The sequence below is a fragment of the Anser cygnoides genome, chromosome 22 (genome assembly GCF_040182565.1).
Source record: "Anser cygnoides isolate HZ-2024a breed goose chromosome 22, Taihu_goose_T2T_genome, whole genome shotgun sequence".
Classification (NCBI taxonomy): Eukaryota; Metazoa; Chordata; class Aves; order Anseriformes; family Anatidae; genus Anser; species Anser cygnoides.
In genome coordinates, this window is record NC_089894.1 from 7,066,667 (window position 1) to 7,083,331 (window position 16,665).

At 56.2% G+C, this 16,665-nt stretch overlaps 1 protein-coding gene across 3 annotated transcripts in view; it reads left to right on the plus strand.

Moving 5' to 3' along the window:
- The window catches only part of ZNF385C (zinc finger protein 385C), a 76,333-nt gene that overhangs the window by 1,193 nt on the left and 58,475 nt on the right, over positions 1 to 16,665 (plus strand). The window contains exon 1 of one of the 3 annotated variants that reach the window (XM_048053173.2): positions 14,038 to 14,188. The exons of the other annotated variants lie outside the window; for them this stretch is intronic. The gene's annotated coding sequence lies outside the window, so the exon portion shown is untranslated. Of the gene's footprint in view, positions 1 to 14,037; positions 14,189 to 16,665 lie in introns of those variants that run through there. 3 annotated transcript variants of the gene reach the window in all.

A 16,665-nucleotide genomic window follows, 5' to 3' on the forward strand; every position in this document is an offset into this window, starting at 1 on the left:
GCTCGCCGAGCAGCGGGGAGCTCGGCCACAGAAGTGGCAGCAGCATCCAGGAGACTGCCCGCGCCCTTCTCAGCCTTTACTGATCTATTTTACTCTAAGCTGGAAGCAGCAGTGAGTTGTCTCCTGAGCTTTTTCCGAGTCGTGTCGGGCTGGGATAGAGCTGGGGGAGCTCTCCCCTGCTCAGAGCAAGTCGCAATGAGAAGGTGCCCGCCTGCGACCTGCCCTTGAGAGCGCAGCGGCAGAGCTGCTGGTGCTGCACGCCGGCTGTGCGGGGGGAAAACCGCCTCTTGCACAGGATCTGAACTCCTCTCTCTCCTCTGCGTGTGCCTGGTTTGTTTTGTTTTTTCGTTTTCACAGCAAAATTTAAAAGTGCGTCTTAAATGCAGGAAATGATTTTGCTTGAACCTAACATCCAGGGCCCGCGTTTAGGCTCCTGGAGGCTTTATGGGGCTGCTAGGTTATCTTCCCCCGTGCGAAGGGGATCAGTGCTGCCTCTGCTATCTCTGCTGCGCGAGCTGCCTGCTCCCGTGCTCGCGTCGCTGCCTGCACCGGGCAGCAGCAGCTTTTGGCAGGGCTGTGGCGATGTCGGGCAGGAGCTGGCCTTGCGCTGCTCGGCACGGAGCAGAAATCGGCTGCGTCTCCGCGATTAGCTGGGGCGGCCAAGCGTCGATTTTAGATGCTCTGTGCAAGTCTGTGGGTCGGCTTGTGGGGCACTGAGAACAGCGTCAGTGGGAAGTGCCGCTGTATGAGACAGTCCTCAAATAAATGGGGCTCTGTCCTAGGCTTTCAGCCTGGCCAGGAGTTCCCGCAGCCGCTGAAAGTCAAATCCATGCTCATTGACTTTTTTTTTTTTTCCTTAAAAGTGGCTGCAGGTGTTTTTCAATGGAGCCATCCAGCCAAGTGCCGGCTTCTCTGGGTGAGATTTGTCACTTGGCTGAAACAGCTCCGTGGGGGTGCGGGAGGAGCCACCCTGCTCCGGCGTAGCTGCCAGCGTACCTCTGCTGCCGATCAGCTCTCTCGCCATATGTAGAGTTCAGAATCAGGCTAGTGATAATGTCTGCTGTGGGATTTTTTTTTTTTTTTGCTTGTTTTGTAATCTGCTGCATGCATTAAAAAAAAAAAAGACTGGTATAATCCTGTATGCAAATGTGCAAAGCTTGGCTCCGAGCTCTCGGGGCGGTTATGTCGCGCTGCGCGGTGACTTAACGCCAGGCGCTTTGTGCACGAGCCCGGCTCAGCTCTGGCATCGCGTCCTGCTCGACCTGGTCCCTGGCCTGGGCTGGTGAAGTTGCTGCCCGTTGAAGGAGGTTTTGCTTTGACGAAACGGCCGGCATCCTGTGCTGATGAACCAGGAGGTTGGTTTAAGAATAAAATGTGTTTGGCTCGCTGGTCCTCGGGTCTCGTCCCCTTAGCTGGAATGTGCAGGGACTGATGTCGCAGCTGCAGCGGGTGAGGATCGGACCCTGCAACAAGCCTGTGCAAGGTGATGCTGTACCATTAAAAGTATAGTTTTTTTTATTATTTTTAAAATTTTTATTTATTTATTTATTTTTGCCAGGTCCCATCTTTCTGCCTCTTCTCTCCTCTCTGGCTTTTCCTCTCTCTTTGAGCACCGAGACACCCAACTCAGACGTGCTGGCTCTATTTTTGCGATCAGGAGGAGTACAAGCACCACGGAACCTGAGCAGCTGCACAGGGCCATCGCACCCAGCGCTGTGGGGCTTTCCCTTCCCTCTTGCAGTGCCCGCCATCAGGCTGTTTTGAGGCTGTTTCTGCTCTCTGCCTCATTTATTTGTGGTTGGCATCATCAGCCCAGTGCACTGGGCTGTAGTGGCACGGGAGAAGGCTGTGGGGTTAACTCAAGTTGTGTGATTTCAGGTTAAATCAAAACGTGTTAAATCAAGTTGCTGTTGAATTTCCAGGATTGGAATCAAACTTGTCCTGGAAGCACTGGGCAATCTCCAAAGTGTGATGGGCTTCAAAATGAGGGAAGGGAAATGGAGAGCCCCTCTCTCAGCTCCGGCCCTCGCAGACTCTTGTCCTTATTTCTCAGCCTTTTTGGGGCCAGTGCCTGACTTTTCCAAACCCAGAGCCCCCAGTCCTGCGGGTCCTTAATTGTTCCTAGGGAAAAGAGGAATGCAAAAACGTGCACCCCGAGCAGAGCAATGAAGCCCGTGAGGGTCTATTTGTCAATTTAGAAACAATATTGTGATATACAAAGGCTGTTTCTTAGTCTGATGCTCTCAGATTGCCTCCAAAATAGTGTCATAATTTATACGCCAAGAAGGCCCCGTCAAGAATTATATCTGTGCTCTCGCGGAAATTCACGCTGTGGCTGCATGGTAACAAGTGCTCCTTTTTTATTAGAACCACAATAATTTACTTGCGAGTCGTAAAAGAGAACCTGGGTATTTAAGGAGCCTCGGGAAGCTCCGAAGTCAAGCTGTGGCTAATGGGTGTGTACAGGGAGATCCTTGGCTTCCCGTGCAAAGCTTTCACCATACTTAAAAAACAAAAAGCAAAACAAAAAAAAACAACAAACACAAATAATAATAAATAAAAAACACAACATTTTTTTCCCCCGATGGTCATGGGGGGCTCACCACGCTGCTGCGTTGCAAGGACTGGGGTGAAGGTGGCAGAACGTCTTGGGGGGCTGCTCCCCAGCTCCCCCAGAGCCCAGCAAGCTGTGGGACCCCCCCACAAAGGGGGCATTAAAGCTCTCCTGGGCTGCAGTGGGGGGCAGCTCAGCTGGGGGAGGGCTCCGGGGGGGGCTCCCACCCTGCACCGCGGCACAGCTTGGGGCTTCTTTGAAATGGGAACGTTCCCGAGCTGTGATTTTCCCCGGCCTAATTATGGAAATTTTTTAATTAGGTGATAAGGAAGATCGCTTGGAAATTGCAAGGGAAACAGTTTGAGGTTAAGTCCTGATCCGTGCCCGTGTCTGCCCGCGGACGGGGGCTGCTCCTTCTGCAGGAACCCCTGAAAGGGATGGAGGAGCAGGGAGGGTCCCGTGGAGGCAGGGGTCTGCACCACTCCCCGTGGAAGAGCATCGGGGTTCCTTTAGCCAGCAGCTTCGATCCAGAAGGAATCAAACCGAGCTAGGTTTTGCTCGACCTGGCTCTGAGGCCGGTCTTCAATTTCAATTGAATTTTAATTGGGCTTATCGGAGCAGATGCTTTTATCCACGTATATTTTTTAGGGTCCGTGCTGTACCTTGGACCCCAGGCAGTGGAGGAGCTGGGGCATCTCAGAGGGACGCCAGGCTTGGTCTCCGGGACACGGTGGCCCCAGTACCTGGCCAGGGCCGTGAGCACTTTGGGTATTTCTGGCTCTGACGTCTGGTCGCTGGATCTTGCTCCGCATCGGCTGTGGGATGAAGGAACTGGTTTTTTTTTTTTGTTTTGTTTTTTTTTTTTTTTTTGTTTTTTTTGCCAACATGAGGTCAGAGGCTGCCCCTCACCACCCTGTCACCACCCGGCTCTTTGAGACCTCCGCTGCCTTTGAACTGGGAAAAGCTCTGCAGGGCGTGGAGGAGCAGGTCACTCCTTTGTGAACGTGGCAGAGGATCGAGAGCTTTTTAGGATTTTTATTTTTTTTTTAATTTAAATATTTTTTTGGAGAGGTGTGGGATCAGTGAGCTGGCCTTGCAGGTGCCAGGTTGCTGAGCCATCAGCCAGAGGGTGACCGGAGGAATGCCTGGGGATGCCTCTGGGGGAAAGGTTTGGTCCAAAGGGTAAAAATGAGCTTTATACTGAAAAGAACAGCGGTGTTTTAATTCTTGTCCTCGTGGCTGGCTGACTAATTAGCAGCTTCTGTCAGCATTAAACCCTGGAAGTTTTCAGAGCAGCGTGCAGCCCTGATTTTTGTGATCTTGACTCTTTTATCTGGTGGTGGCACACGCACGTGGCCGGGCATCCCGCTGCGTCTGCCTGAGGATGGGACAATTTCCATTGCTGGTTGCTCCTGGTGGCACAGCAAAGAGGCACACGGGGGCTCGGGGGCCACCTCTCTGCCCTGTGATGGCCAAAGCGAGGTCAGCGCAATGGGGCGAACCTTTGTCTTTTTTTAACCCTGCAGAAAAGAGTTTTTGCTCCATTTCCAGTGTTTTTTTTTCATTGCAGACACAGCCTAGACCAGGATTTTTCGGCATGGCCTGGCTGCAGCCCAGGGGTGAGGGGGGGTTACAGCGGCACACCCGGTGCTCCCCACCTCCTGGTGTCCGCAGCATGTGCACGAGGCCGGTCCCGCAAGCAGGCTGCGCCCCCGTTGCTCATTTTGGGGTCTCCTGCATCCCTTGCCAGCTGCTTTTGGAAGAGGGACGGGTCCTGGCCTCATCCTGCCGGGAGCTTCAGCCTGGTGGATGAGGTCCAGCACCCGGAGGGATTTCTGGTCTTAAAACACTTCAATTGCTCTTCAGGCAGCAGCGTTTCCTGTGGTGGGGACCGTGCCCTAGTGCCAGCAGCCTTTGGGGTGGCTCCCTTCTCCAGGGTTTGGACAAAAACCGGTGCCTCATGTCAACAAACAGCTCCCTCTCCAAGGAGAGAAGCGCACAGAGGAGCTTATCCAGCAGCTGCCAGCCCTGACCGCAAACGGGATGGATCTGGCTCGTGCATCGCGTCCCAGAGCTCCAGCGCTGAGCCCTTGCTGCTCCAGCTCAGCACCTCCAGGTGCTCCCAGCACCCAGCCACCCTGCACTCGCTACCCACCCAGAAACTTTTTCCTGGGGGGTTTTCTGCCCCGGTGCTGCTCCAGCAGCCCCCGACCCACATCTGAGCAGCAGCACGAGCCCAACGTCGAGGGGGCTGGCGGGGGAGCACGAAATCTGGTTGGAATTAGGGCGCATCACTGGGGATCAGCCCGTGCACCGTGCTGGGGGGAGCCGGGGGTTCAAGTTCTGCACGCAAACGTCTCCCGGTGGCCCCCACCAAACGTCTTCCTTGGGGTTTCTGCAGATGTGTGTAATTGCTGGCCCCTGAGGTGGCGTAGAGCTTTGGCATTTGGCTCCCTGCGTGGCTCTGCTTCGGTATTTCCTGCGAGCCCAGGCGTTAATTCACGGGTACGGACCTTCGGTGAGAACTCAGCCGTGTTAACAGGAAATAATTGAAGGCTTCGTACCGCTGCCTCGCACATCACCAGAACCATCCCCTGCTCTCTCCTCATTTAATCTGCAAGTCGCAAAGATGAAAAGAAAAAAGAGTGGTAGGAGCAGCAGCTAGGAATTAATGCTTAAAACTAAAAAGGGCAGATCAGAGGCGTCACAACAGGTACGTGGGATGGGACGTGCTGTCCTCTCCGGGAAGGAATTTCAACCCCACGAGCATCCTCCTAACCCCAAGCCTCTCCTTGCCTGGGCTGTCCCATGCCCCGCTCGCCAGCCCAAGGAGATTCGGCCACACGCTTGCCAGCCCAGCTCGAGGTCTCATCCCCCGCCAGGTTATAAATAACCCACGGAGGGGAATTGATTCTGGAGGACCTTTGCAGCTCCTCGTCCTGCCGAGCCTGCCAGAGGAGATGCTGGTGATGCTCCCCGTGCCACGACCTTGGGCTGCGCTCTTGGAAAACAAACCAGGAGCAGCCAAAGAGCCGCCAGCCCCGAGCAGCCTCCCCGCCGGGCCCGCAGGAAGGTTTTTCGCTCACCTGGGAGAGAAAACAACCTGAGCCCAGGCGGAGCTGGATTTGACGAGGCTCCCAGTGAATCGAGGCCCCCGAATATTCATTTATTTATTTATTTGAAGCGCCGCTTTTCCCGTTGGTGTTTGTCATCTGTTCCCCTCCCGTCTCCCGAAGCACAGCACATGGCGCGGAGAGGCGCACGCACACGGGCGCTGTTTATTTCGGTCAGGAGCGCCGCTGCTTTGCATCCCTTTGAACTGCTGCGAGCGTTTCAGCACAGAAGATTTACTGTGCGGTGTGTGGCTGAAGTTTCTTTTGAGGAACCCTGAAGTGTTTATAGAGAGGGAAGGAGGAAAAAAAAAAAAAAGAGCCCCGACAAGAGGAGCTTGTTACCGAGCCAGCGGCTGCCAGAGGATGCACTGGAAGCAGGGGTGGGGCATGACCAGTCTGAGGCCCTGGGGGTCTCGGCATCAGGTCCTCCCCCCCCGAGCAAAACCCTCCAATGCCCACTTCTGGGTGCGCTTTATCGCATTTATAGGGTGAAGCCTATAAATATCCCAACTCCAAATTTTCACGAAGTATTAGGAACTCTGCAGGCTTATTTCTGAGCATCATTATGAAAGGACTTTAAGGATTAAATCGTACTCGGATTAATCTTTGCTGCGAGAGGCGCGGTGCGCAGGACAAGCACTTTGGGGTGATTTGGGGGCTTCATGGGGGCTCCTGGGGTCACCATGCCTCTTCCCAGTCCAGGGGGGGCTGCCAGTCCTGCTTCAGCTCCAGGACGTGGCTGTCAGGTTGGGGGACACCTCATCAGCAGCCCCATTTTCAGCCTTGTTCCCTGGCCCTGACTTTTCTAGGTTTGCAGATTTTCACCTCTCAATGTCAAATTTCTGTCCTCTCTGCTTTCCCGAGGAGGTAATTAGCAAGCAGGCATAATAGCAATTTAATAAGTGTGTCAAATTAGAGAGCCACTCGTGGTGTACGGCATGCTGTGCCTTTGGAGGAGCCCTTCCACAAGGTAGGGATGCGCCAGGCTGCTTTTTATGGGGAAACACGGAGCAACCTGCTCGCTGGGCACATCCCCGCGTGGGTTCGCTCTCGGCAGCGTGCGGGGTGGGAGGTGGTGGGGCCGGGGCAGGGACCTGGCGTGACCCCGCTGTTCGAATCCGCGCCGGGTGGTGACAGCAGGGCAACCACAGAGGGGATTTGGTGGGGGAGCAACGTTGCAATAATTGGGGTTGGTGTTTCTGGAGGGAATGGGGAGCTGGGGCTCCGGGATCGTGCCCCCCACCGGTCGCAAGGGGAGCGCGCCCAGCTCCGAGGGTGGATTATTTGCGATGCTCCATTAATGCTCATGAGGCACAACACGTTTCTGGGCTGAAAACTCCCGGGGCAGGATGAGTTCGTATTTAGGCAGGGGATGAGTCAAGAGGATTTATAGGAAGCTGGCAGCCACCTGCACCCCAGGGTGCTCGTGTGCCCGGTGCCTTGCTGCAGTGCTCGGCGCGGGCACGGCACCGGCGAGCACAGCATGGAGAGCCGGGGGGGCTGCCAGCATCCAGCTGCGGTCCAGCACCTGCCTGCCGGTCCTTAGCAGCGGAAAAGATGCTCAGTTCATCCCTACAAATGTTTATCTTCCTAAAGGTTCGGGCAAACCCTCTCTTTGGCGAGGAAGGCGGTGGTGTGGGCGCTTGGGAACTGTTGGCAGGCTGCGGAATTTCCTCCTCCTCGTGGGCACCGAGAGGCAATTTCCTACCGCCCCCCCCCCGCCACCCAGACCAAAGGAGCTTTTTCTTCTCGTGCTGGCTGCAAGGAGCCCGGTTTCCCTGCGGTCCTGGCTGTTAAGCACCACGAGAAAAGCAGGCAGGGAGGATGAGGGATGCTGCGTGCTCAGGGCTCAGGGACGGGATCGAGCTGTGATCCCAAGGAGGGGGGGGAAGGCGGCTGGGGAGAGGCTCAGGCTTGCGGCACATCGCTGCCTGCATCGCCCATCGCTACACCCACGGAGCCTGTTTCGGGCTGTGGATGGAGCAGAGGGGTCCCAGAGGTGGGGTGATCCCCCCGGGGGGACACGGGCTGTCCCGCTGAGCCCTGCTGCCTGGTGTGCAGGGGGAGGACGGAGCCGCAGGGTTCGGGGGGGGGGGGCACGGACAGGGGCTGGGTTGTGGGGGTCCCTCCCGAGCGGCCGAGCACAGGGAAGCGTTGTGCGCCCGCGAGCGAGCGGGGAAGGGGACAAAGGAGCCTCTGTGGAGGATTTGGCCTCTCTCTGCCTGCTCCAGCCCTCGGCAGCCGCTTTGCTCGGGTGTAAATAAATAAGTAAATAGCAGCAAACCCTGCGGAGCTGGGGGGGCGCAGGCCTTGGCTGTGATCACCCCCCTCCAGGCATCACCAGCTCCGTCCCACTGTGGGACCACGCTCGGGCACCCCACGGTCCCGCTCCCGTTGCCGAGAAGGGTGTCAGCTCCTCTGCCCTTTTCCACATGCTGACGAGGCGCTGGAAAAGCGAGTTTTTTTTTAAGAAACATAAAACAAATAAAATTAGGTCTTCTGGTAAGGGATTAAATGAGTGCCCTCGGCTGTATTTATAGAAAGTTCAAAAGTAAATCTGTTCGCAGACTGAATAAATATTTTGCTCAGGCAGGCGAGATTTTCAGTTCATCTGTCTCGCAAAGCCTCGAGTGAGAGGGGAATTGATTTTCTTCAGCTTGAACAAGGCAAGCAACCCTCGAAACCAGATAGATAGCGAAGTCCCATTATCGGTTCAAATGGGGAAGCAGCTGGGAAATCATTTAAGGGAAAGTGAAAATGGAGCCGCTTTAGGGAGCAGCCCAAATCCCAGCGCCGGGCACGGCTCCGCTCGGGCATCGCTGCTGCACGGGGCACCGCCAAAGGTTGTCCCTGCACCGTGCTCACCCTTGGCTTTAGGCTGTTTGGTAGCAGAATCCCAGCTCCAGCAGCTTGCTAATTCAAGCACCTGGTGTTTGCAGCCCTGGGTTACTGCTAAGACAAGAGCTTAGCGCTGCGCTCTCGATAAAAGTCACCGCGGGGCAGCTCCGGCGTGACACCGACCTCCTGGGCTGCCCCGTCCTGCCCGGGACTGGGGCTGTCCCGCTGCCCTCTGCGTCATATAAAATAAAAGGGAGGATTGTGGAAAAGAAAAACACCGCAAAGCCTTTGGCAGTGCTCTCCGCTCTCTTTTGGAGGAGCCTGTTTTCCAAGGGCGGACCATGTGAAACGAATATTTGCCTTGAAAAACTGCCTCGGCACCACCCGGGCAGCCTGCAAATGCAGCCGAGCCCGGGGCAGCCCTGGCATCACTCCACGCTCATCCTCCATCACCTTTTATCCCCAGCATCGTCCTGCTGTGCCCCAGGCACCTTTCCAAGGTCATGGCCAGCGAGGGGGAGCCTGGGAAGTGGCCAAGGTGGGAGCAGTGACTTCCAGGGGATGGCATTGGGATGGGAGCAGGACACGGGGCAGGATACAGCTGGAGAGGCTGGGAGCAGCGGCTGCGCCTCGCCGGGGTTTGCAACGGGAAGTCTGTCCATGGGGGGGCTAAAAAAAGCCGTGAGATGAGCAAAATGATCCGCGGAGTCACTGATCGCTCGCTTGCCCGCTGCTTTAGTCACCCACTACCCTAAACCGGTGTGGGGTTTGGTGCTGAGGGGGCACAAACTGGATCGTGAGCGCGTTAAATTGCTGTGGCCGAAAAAACCAAAGTGCTGCTGCTGCACGCGCGGCTGCTGGCACCAGATGGATCACTGGAGGTGCTCAATTAGCGGTGGCTCTCTAATAAAACCGTTGATTAATACCGGTGGAAGTGCTGCGGAGTGGCAGGTGCTCTGCGCCTCCACTGCGTCCCAGCCTCCCGCTCCTCGGGGGGAAAGCCTCGAGTCCTTCCAGCAGAAATTCTGCCTGGAGAGCCTGGATTCGTCATGCCGCTTTCTCATGCACCTGACCTGGAAATAGCGCGAAAGGGACGAATTGGGGCTGGAAAACAGGCCCCCAGCACCGTTCCCTGCCATGGCTCTGCGGAAAGCCCCGTTCCTTGCTCACCCTCTGGTCTGGGTGCCTGGGGACCACAGCATGATTTGTCTCGGAGCATCCCGGTGAGGCGATGGAGGTGACTGCTCAGGTCCTGGCGAGGTGATGGAGGTTATGGCTCAGGCCTCGTCGGTAGCTGCAGAGGCAGAGGGACCGATGCAGGTGGGTGCTGGCACCGGGGGGGCCGTGCTGGCCGCCTGGGCTGGCTCTGCCACAGCTCTGCTTCTCCGCTGCTGCTGCTCGGCCTCCCCGCCTCGCCCAGCCTCCCTGCCTCCCCCCACGCACCCCGCACGAAGAGCCCTTTTAGCCGAGCAACCCCGCCGTGCCGAAGCCAAGCGCTCGTGAAAGGGCCTGTCTTCGAGCAGGAAAGAGCCATAAAGGGCCTATTTATGTAGCTGGCTCCTTGCAATGTTTTCAGACACGGCCCTCGCATGTTTTCATAACAACAACGCCTCCACCTCCCGCCAGCTGCCAGCAGAGCCCAGCCCAGCCTCCGCCGAGCCCGGCCTCCGTCCTCCGCCTGCGTCCCCGGGGGCCCTGGGGTGGCCGCGGTCGGTGCCGGGGCATCGCCGTGCCCGCGGGCATCTCGGTGCTGCTCCAGCTGTGCTTTATTTCAGCCGGCAGCTGGCCAGCATCATCAGGCAGCAGCAGGGTGCTCGTGCTGGGGGTGAAATAGGGAGCCCTGCTCCCGTCCCCGTGCACAGCTGTATTTGGGATTGTGCACCGGGGCTGGGGGGATCTCTGGGGCTCCCTGGCCCCAGGTGCAGTTTGCACACCCCTGCCTTGGCTGCCTCCTCACGTTGCCCACCCGTGAACATGCTCAGACCCTTGGCAAGGGTGGGCAGTGGGGTCTGGCACCCTGATGTCCTGGGATGTGGCCTTGCCAGCGCCTCTGCCCAGTCCCCTTGCCGGCGTGTCCCCCTGCAACACGCTGATGGGCGGTGATAACGGCAGGAGGAGCCTTCCAGCCCCCAGTGCTGCAGCGGAGCTCCCTGTGAGCCTCCACCCCTGTGTCCAGCCCTGCTGGCCCCTCTGGATCGTGTCCCACCGGGTGATGCTAAGGCAGCTGCTGCGATGACGCCGTTACCAGTGCTGGTGATGTGATGTGCGCCGGGAGGTGGCTGCACGGTGGAGCAGGGAGGAGCTGGGCCCCCACGCGCTCAGCTCTGGGGTGCAGGAGGGAGCCATCGCCCTGCAGAAAACCCCAAACAAAGTGAATATCTGGAGGCATCAGAGAGGGTGACAGGTTATGGACCTGCCCTGCCTCCCTCGCCCCGCAGAACCAGCGCTGTGGCGCGTACGGCGCACGGCTACACGCGCGCTCGGTGCCGGCTGCCTGCAGCCACGTGTTTGCCATGGCAGGGAGACAAGCGGCTTTTCACGAACCCATTTGCAAATTCCTTTTAAACAGGAAAGCTGGCCCACTAGAGGTCCTTAAATAACGTCAATGGTGCTGCCCAAATAAATATCGGAGCTGCCACCTGCCAGCCGACACGCGCGTCCTTCTGGTCCTCTCGGAGCAAAGGTTTCTCCATTTAATTGGGCACGCACGCTTCTCTCCTGACACCGGCGACCTCTGCCTACTCGAAGGATGCTCACAGTGCCCAGAGGGGGCTCCTGCAGCTTTCAGAGCTGCTGTAACAACCAAGGGAGTGAGCAACAGCAGCTTCCAGGAGCTGCATTTGTTTGGAAATAACCAAAGAAAGCCAAAGCAGCGTGCGGAGAGGAGCTGCGTAATTCGGGCCACGCTTATCGCTGACAGTAAACCCCAGCTCTACGATTCTTTTCCTTCTGTCCTCTAGCCAGAGAGTCATGTATAACTTCATTAGCCCATATCCAGGAGACGCTGAAAGATGTGGACAATTAATTATCATCTGTCCTCTTTCATTCCCTGCCTGTCAGTGATGGCTTTCCAGTAGTGCGAAGACAAGTCCGTGCCGAAAGCTAAGAGGAGCCGAGGCAAGAAGCCAGGGCGATGAAGGTGTTCCTCTCTTCTGGTGCAGGGGAGGAGGAACACGGCCCCTGCTCAGAGGGAAATTTGGGTGATGGAGCAGCCTGCCTGGCCCCGCCAGTGCACTGAAATAAGTTCTGGGATGTGTTTTGACGAGCCCCTCAAAATAATATCGCTGATTCGGTTTGTCCAGCAGCCAGGAGGCACTGCCCAGGGGATTGCTTTTATTTGCCTGCATTTTGGTTACGTGCTTCGAGCCGGGCGCAAAGCGGGAGGCAGCCGCAGCTCCTCCTGCTCGTGCCTCCTGAATCGGGGAGGTTTCTGTGGCCCTGGCCCTGGCCGGAGAGCAGAGCCCTGTCTGCAGCCTCCTTTGGAGCAAAACTGCTTTGTAAAGAGGCCGTGATGAAGCAGCTGCACTGCCCTAATTTGCCGATGGCTGATGTCCTAGAAATGCAGTCGGAGACACGGAGGTAACATCAGGACTCGGGAGTGCAAATGTCCCACGTGAGGGGGGCTGAGGCTGGCAGGGCACGGAGGCAGGGGGGCCGCGGAGGCAGGGGGCGATGCCAGCGCACCGTGCTCGTCCCCCTGCCCTCCTTCTGGCTGCAAGGTGAGCTCTCAGAGGCTGTGACACGATTAAATGGAAGCCGGTGGCTGCTAATTGGAAGAATGGGAGGAGAGAGCCTCCTGAACGCCAGCTCCCACATGGGAAAAAGCCCCTCTGGATGCCCACATCAGCTTCAGGTCGTCCCTACTGCCGACCCCAAGACAAAAATGTGCAGCACAGAGAGAGATGTTGGTTTCAGCGTTTGCTGAAGGGCTTTTAAAGCTTTAACCCCTTTTAGGCTGCCCAAATTTTAGCTAGAAGCGACAGCCACACGCAGCCCCGTCGTTGAATTGCCCCGTGCTCCTGGTCGCTGCTGACCTGTGCTCGCAGGTAAATGGTGACCGAGGGGGTGCTGCGGGGCCCTGGCACCCCAAAATCACCACGGGGCTCCCACCGAGCCAGGACCACAGCCGGGCATGGGGCCGGTGCTCCCTGACCCCCATGGGTGACAGCAGCGAGCCCTGCGGGGTCCTGCCCCTACCCCACTCAGCTCCCAGCTACTAATTGCCCCGCAGAAAGCATTCCTCACAAGTTTCCTTCATAAGAAACAATAAGCACAGACTTTGATTTAGCTCTCCTTTGCCTTTCTTCCTCTCTTTTTAATTTTTTTTTTCCCTTCCTACCCCGAATGAAGAAACCCTTTTGATCACGCCGGGTTCAGGCTCCGTAACGAGCATCCCTGTTTGTGCTGGGGGGCTGTCAGCCTGATAACATGACAAGGCGTCTCCTCTCCGTCTCACGCACCACGAATTATTTCTTCCACTATCTCTTTGTACTGTCTCTGGGATAAATTACCGCTTCCAGGATTAGCAGATGGGCTTGTCAACCAGCAAAGCATCCTTAAACCCTTAGATTATACGCTGCCCAGCGTGAAGCGCTGGCCGCTGCGGCTTGACCGAGGCTGAAGGAAAGTGGTTGTGCGGGGAATTGTCAGGCGGGCTTGAAAGCAAATTGCTTTGCCAATTTATTTTCTTTCCTGTGTGTGAACATGTTTTTCTTAAAGGGATGCTGTCACATTAAATACGGAACTGCCAACCGCCGGCATTAAAAAATCATGGGGCGTCCCATTTTCCTTCCTCCCACTCGAAATTCTAAAAAAAAAACAATAAATTTGGGGTTCTTTTCATTTGTCATCTAGAGAGCTAAAGAGGCTTTTTCAAGTTTTTCCTGGCAGTCGGGAGCTTTGGAAACTTCAGAGTCATCACCGACACTGCAGATCTGGGCCAGATGGTGCCAAGGAAAATGAGCAGTGGGGCGGCCCTTTGGGCTTTGCTTTAACCAAAATCGGGCTTTCTCTCCCAGCCCTTTCTCTCCAGAAGTTCATGTTTTTGGCAGGCAGCTCTCACAGGGTCGGGAGAGCAGTCACGGTGGGAAAGCACTCAGGGAGTGTTTAGTTCCCTCTGAAATTGATGGGGCTGAAACATGTGCTTGCATGCAGATTTTCCCCAAATTTGTACTTTTATACTGATGCTCGTCTCCATTAAGCCTGGACTCTGTTATGCATGCTGCGACTGATGCAGGATGCGGTACCCCAGCCTTTACCTTTCCAGGCACTTTTTCAGGGAAGCTAATGAGAGCAGTTTTCTTACGTTGTGACAAAACCTTCATTTTTAGCAGTTACCCAGAAGGATACAGAAGAACTTGGGGAAGGAAACTGGGCGTTTGTCAGAACCCAGCAGCTCCGGGGTACCTCTTTTAGCACACATCCAGGAGAGCTGTTTGAAAACAGCTTGGATTTTTGGCAGGTGCTCGGTGATTTCTCCTTCCCTGGGCTGTGCCCAATCCCCACGTCAGTGGCTGCAGTTGCTGGGGTTGGGGCTGTAACCGCAGCAGCCCCAGCTGGGTCGCGTTGGCCAGGGCCATAAGAAGGGCAGGGGAGATGCCCTTGGGGTTTGCAAGTTGGGTGCTCTGCTCCTGGATTTAGTACCCCAGGTAGAGTCTGCTTTGACCCCTGCCACGAAGCTCTGGTAGGTCCTGATGTGCTCCTTTGTTTTGGGGGTCAGGTCTGGGGGGAATTTGCTTTGGCTTTAGTGGTGTTTGGTGCTGCTCCCTCTTGAGTTTAAGCTCTTGTGTGTGTAAACCTGGGATGTGGGGAGGTACTGGTGTTGTAATCCTGTCCTGGGGATTAAAAAAACACCCAATCCAGGGTCATGAAAGCTTTGGAGAAGAAAGAAGCAGTGCAAAGTCTTGTGCTACTGTTAACTTTTGAATAAATATTGCTTTAACGGCTGGCTCATGGTCAGCAGCATTGGGCTTATTTGCTGCATGCCCCACGAGGCTGAGCGCCCCACGGGTGCCCTGGAGCCGCCCCCAGAAGGTTGGGTGTCTGGTGACTTTTGGTCTAATAAAGCACCGGGCTTACTTTGATGGGGTGACTCAAAACACTGCGTGGATTTAAATGGATCCCCTTGCAGATATCTTTACTTGATACCACCGCAATGGCTGGATTTCAAATGTCACTTACTTAGCACTATGAAATAATTAATTCAGCTTGTGTTACAGGAGCCTGCAGGAGCTCAGACTTAAACTGGAGAGCTCCCGTGTTAGCAGTTATACACAAACATGCCTAAAAGCCAGTTTCTGCCCCCAAAATATTGCAACCTAAGTGCAGGCGAGAGGGGGCACAAGCCCAGCAGGACGGGCTCAGCCCATGGGTCGCTGTGTTTGCTGTAATTCGAGGCCTCCGAGCTTTGCTTTGCTTCTTTAAGTGGCTCCGGCACAAAAAATAGCGGTAACAATCTGGGTTCGGCTCCGCTGAGTGAGCAGCATTAGCTGCTGCTCTTCCTGAGCAGAGACTTTTAAAGTTTAATGTGATAATCTCGTCCCGAGTCCTTCAAATGTGGTAAGTCGCGTCCTCCTGGACCCTGCGGGAGCGGGCGCAAGGCAGCGCTGCGGCCTCGGACCCATCCCTTGGGATAGCCATTATCTAAAGTTTTTCAAGATAATGAGCTTCTGGGGAGGGTCAGGGAGGAGCTGGGTGGTTAGTCCTGGAGCAGAGCCTCGGGGGGCTCTTGGGACCAAGCGTGGCCAAAGCTGTGCCACGTGCGTTGCTGCCCGGTGGCTCCTGGCTCTGCGTGCCCACTGGCACCGTGCCCGGAGGAGATGCTGCTATTGCACAAGCGGTGCCTGGGTTTGATTTCAGGGGGATTTGGGAAAAAAAAATAAAATAATAATAATAAAAATGTAGAGACTAGGAAGAGCCAGTGAGGAGCGGCTCAGCCAAAACTTGCGCCGCGGCTGCATCGGGTTGCACTCCCTGCTCTATTTTAAGAGGCAAACAGCCCGGTGGCGGCGGGGAGCAGCCGGAGCCGTCGTCTACCAGCCCCCCGGACCGGGGCATCGCTCTTTTGGCAGGAGGTGATTGATGGTGTGCTGGCCTGCGTGCAGGGGGTGGCACGGCTGCCTGCTCCCCAAAGCTTGCTTGAGCCACGTGTTTTAGCCCTGTCCTGGCGTGACACAGCTTATCCGTGCCCTGCGCTGCTCCTGCTCGCAGCTGGCCGGCTTTGTGGTGCTGCAAGCCCCGGAGCTGCTGGTCTGGGTCCTCAGGTGGCTTTTTGCCCTTGTTGTGTTTCGGCATCCTGCAGGGGTGCGGTGCTGGGGGGCCATGGTTGTCCTGGAGGGACCGGGACCTTGGGTCCTGCTTGGCCATCCGGCTCCGTCCCCTGGTGTCCTGCTGGGAGGGCTGAGTCAGTCTGCTAAATTAAGGCTTGGGAATTTTGGGTGGAAGCGCGACAGGGGCTGGAGAAGGACCTTTGACAGCAGCCCCAGCACAGCAGGGTTCACACACTTGCCGAGCCCCTGCGATTCAAGCACGTACTTGAGCGGAGTAGGACAAAAAATGATTTATGGTGTAGATGTCCTCCACGGCACCAAGCACGGTGTGCCGCCTCACTGGTGGCATTGGGGTGTCGGGGTGCCAAAACCACCGCAGTGTGCATGGCCTTGCTGGTGTGGGGGCTTCTCTGAGAGCGGGACCCTCAGCTCCTGTGGCTCTGCCCTAGTCTGTGCCGGTCGCAAGAAACCTGAAGGATTTTGTGATCTTGAAGGAATTCCTCAGCCAGGAGAGCAGCAGCCGGGTGGGATGATGAATCGCGCTCTCCTCAATCTTTCCTCTCCTGCTGCTCTCTTACGCTGTGCTAACAGTTACAGCTAAACCCCTGGGGACAAAATGTCAGGCTCTCGGTGTGCGTTTACTTTTTTTTTTCCTCTGCTGATGGAAGCACAGGGTGGGTCACCTCCGTGACCTGCAGCAAGCGCGGGTGAGCCCCGTGGTCCCCTGCCTGTAACCCAGTCAAGGTGCTGCATTCACAAGAGCCACGTGCTCACTGGATGTGGAGAGCAAGTCATTTGTTTTAAAAAGAATCAGCCCCATGTGCTTTCCCTGCCCTACTGCTGCTGCATCTTGTACCTTGTTACCCCGCTGCTCTTCCCTTTCTGTCCCTGG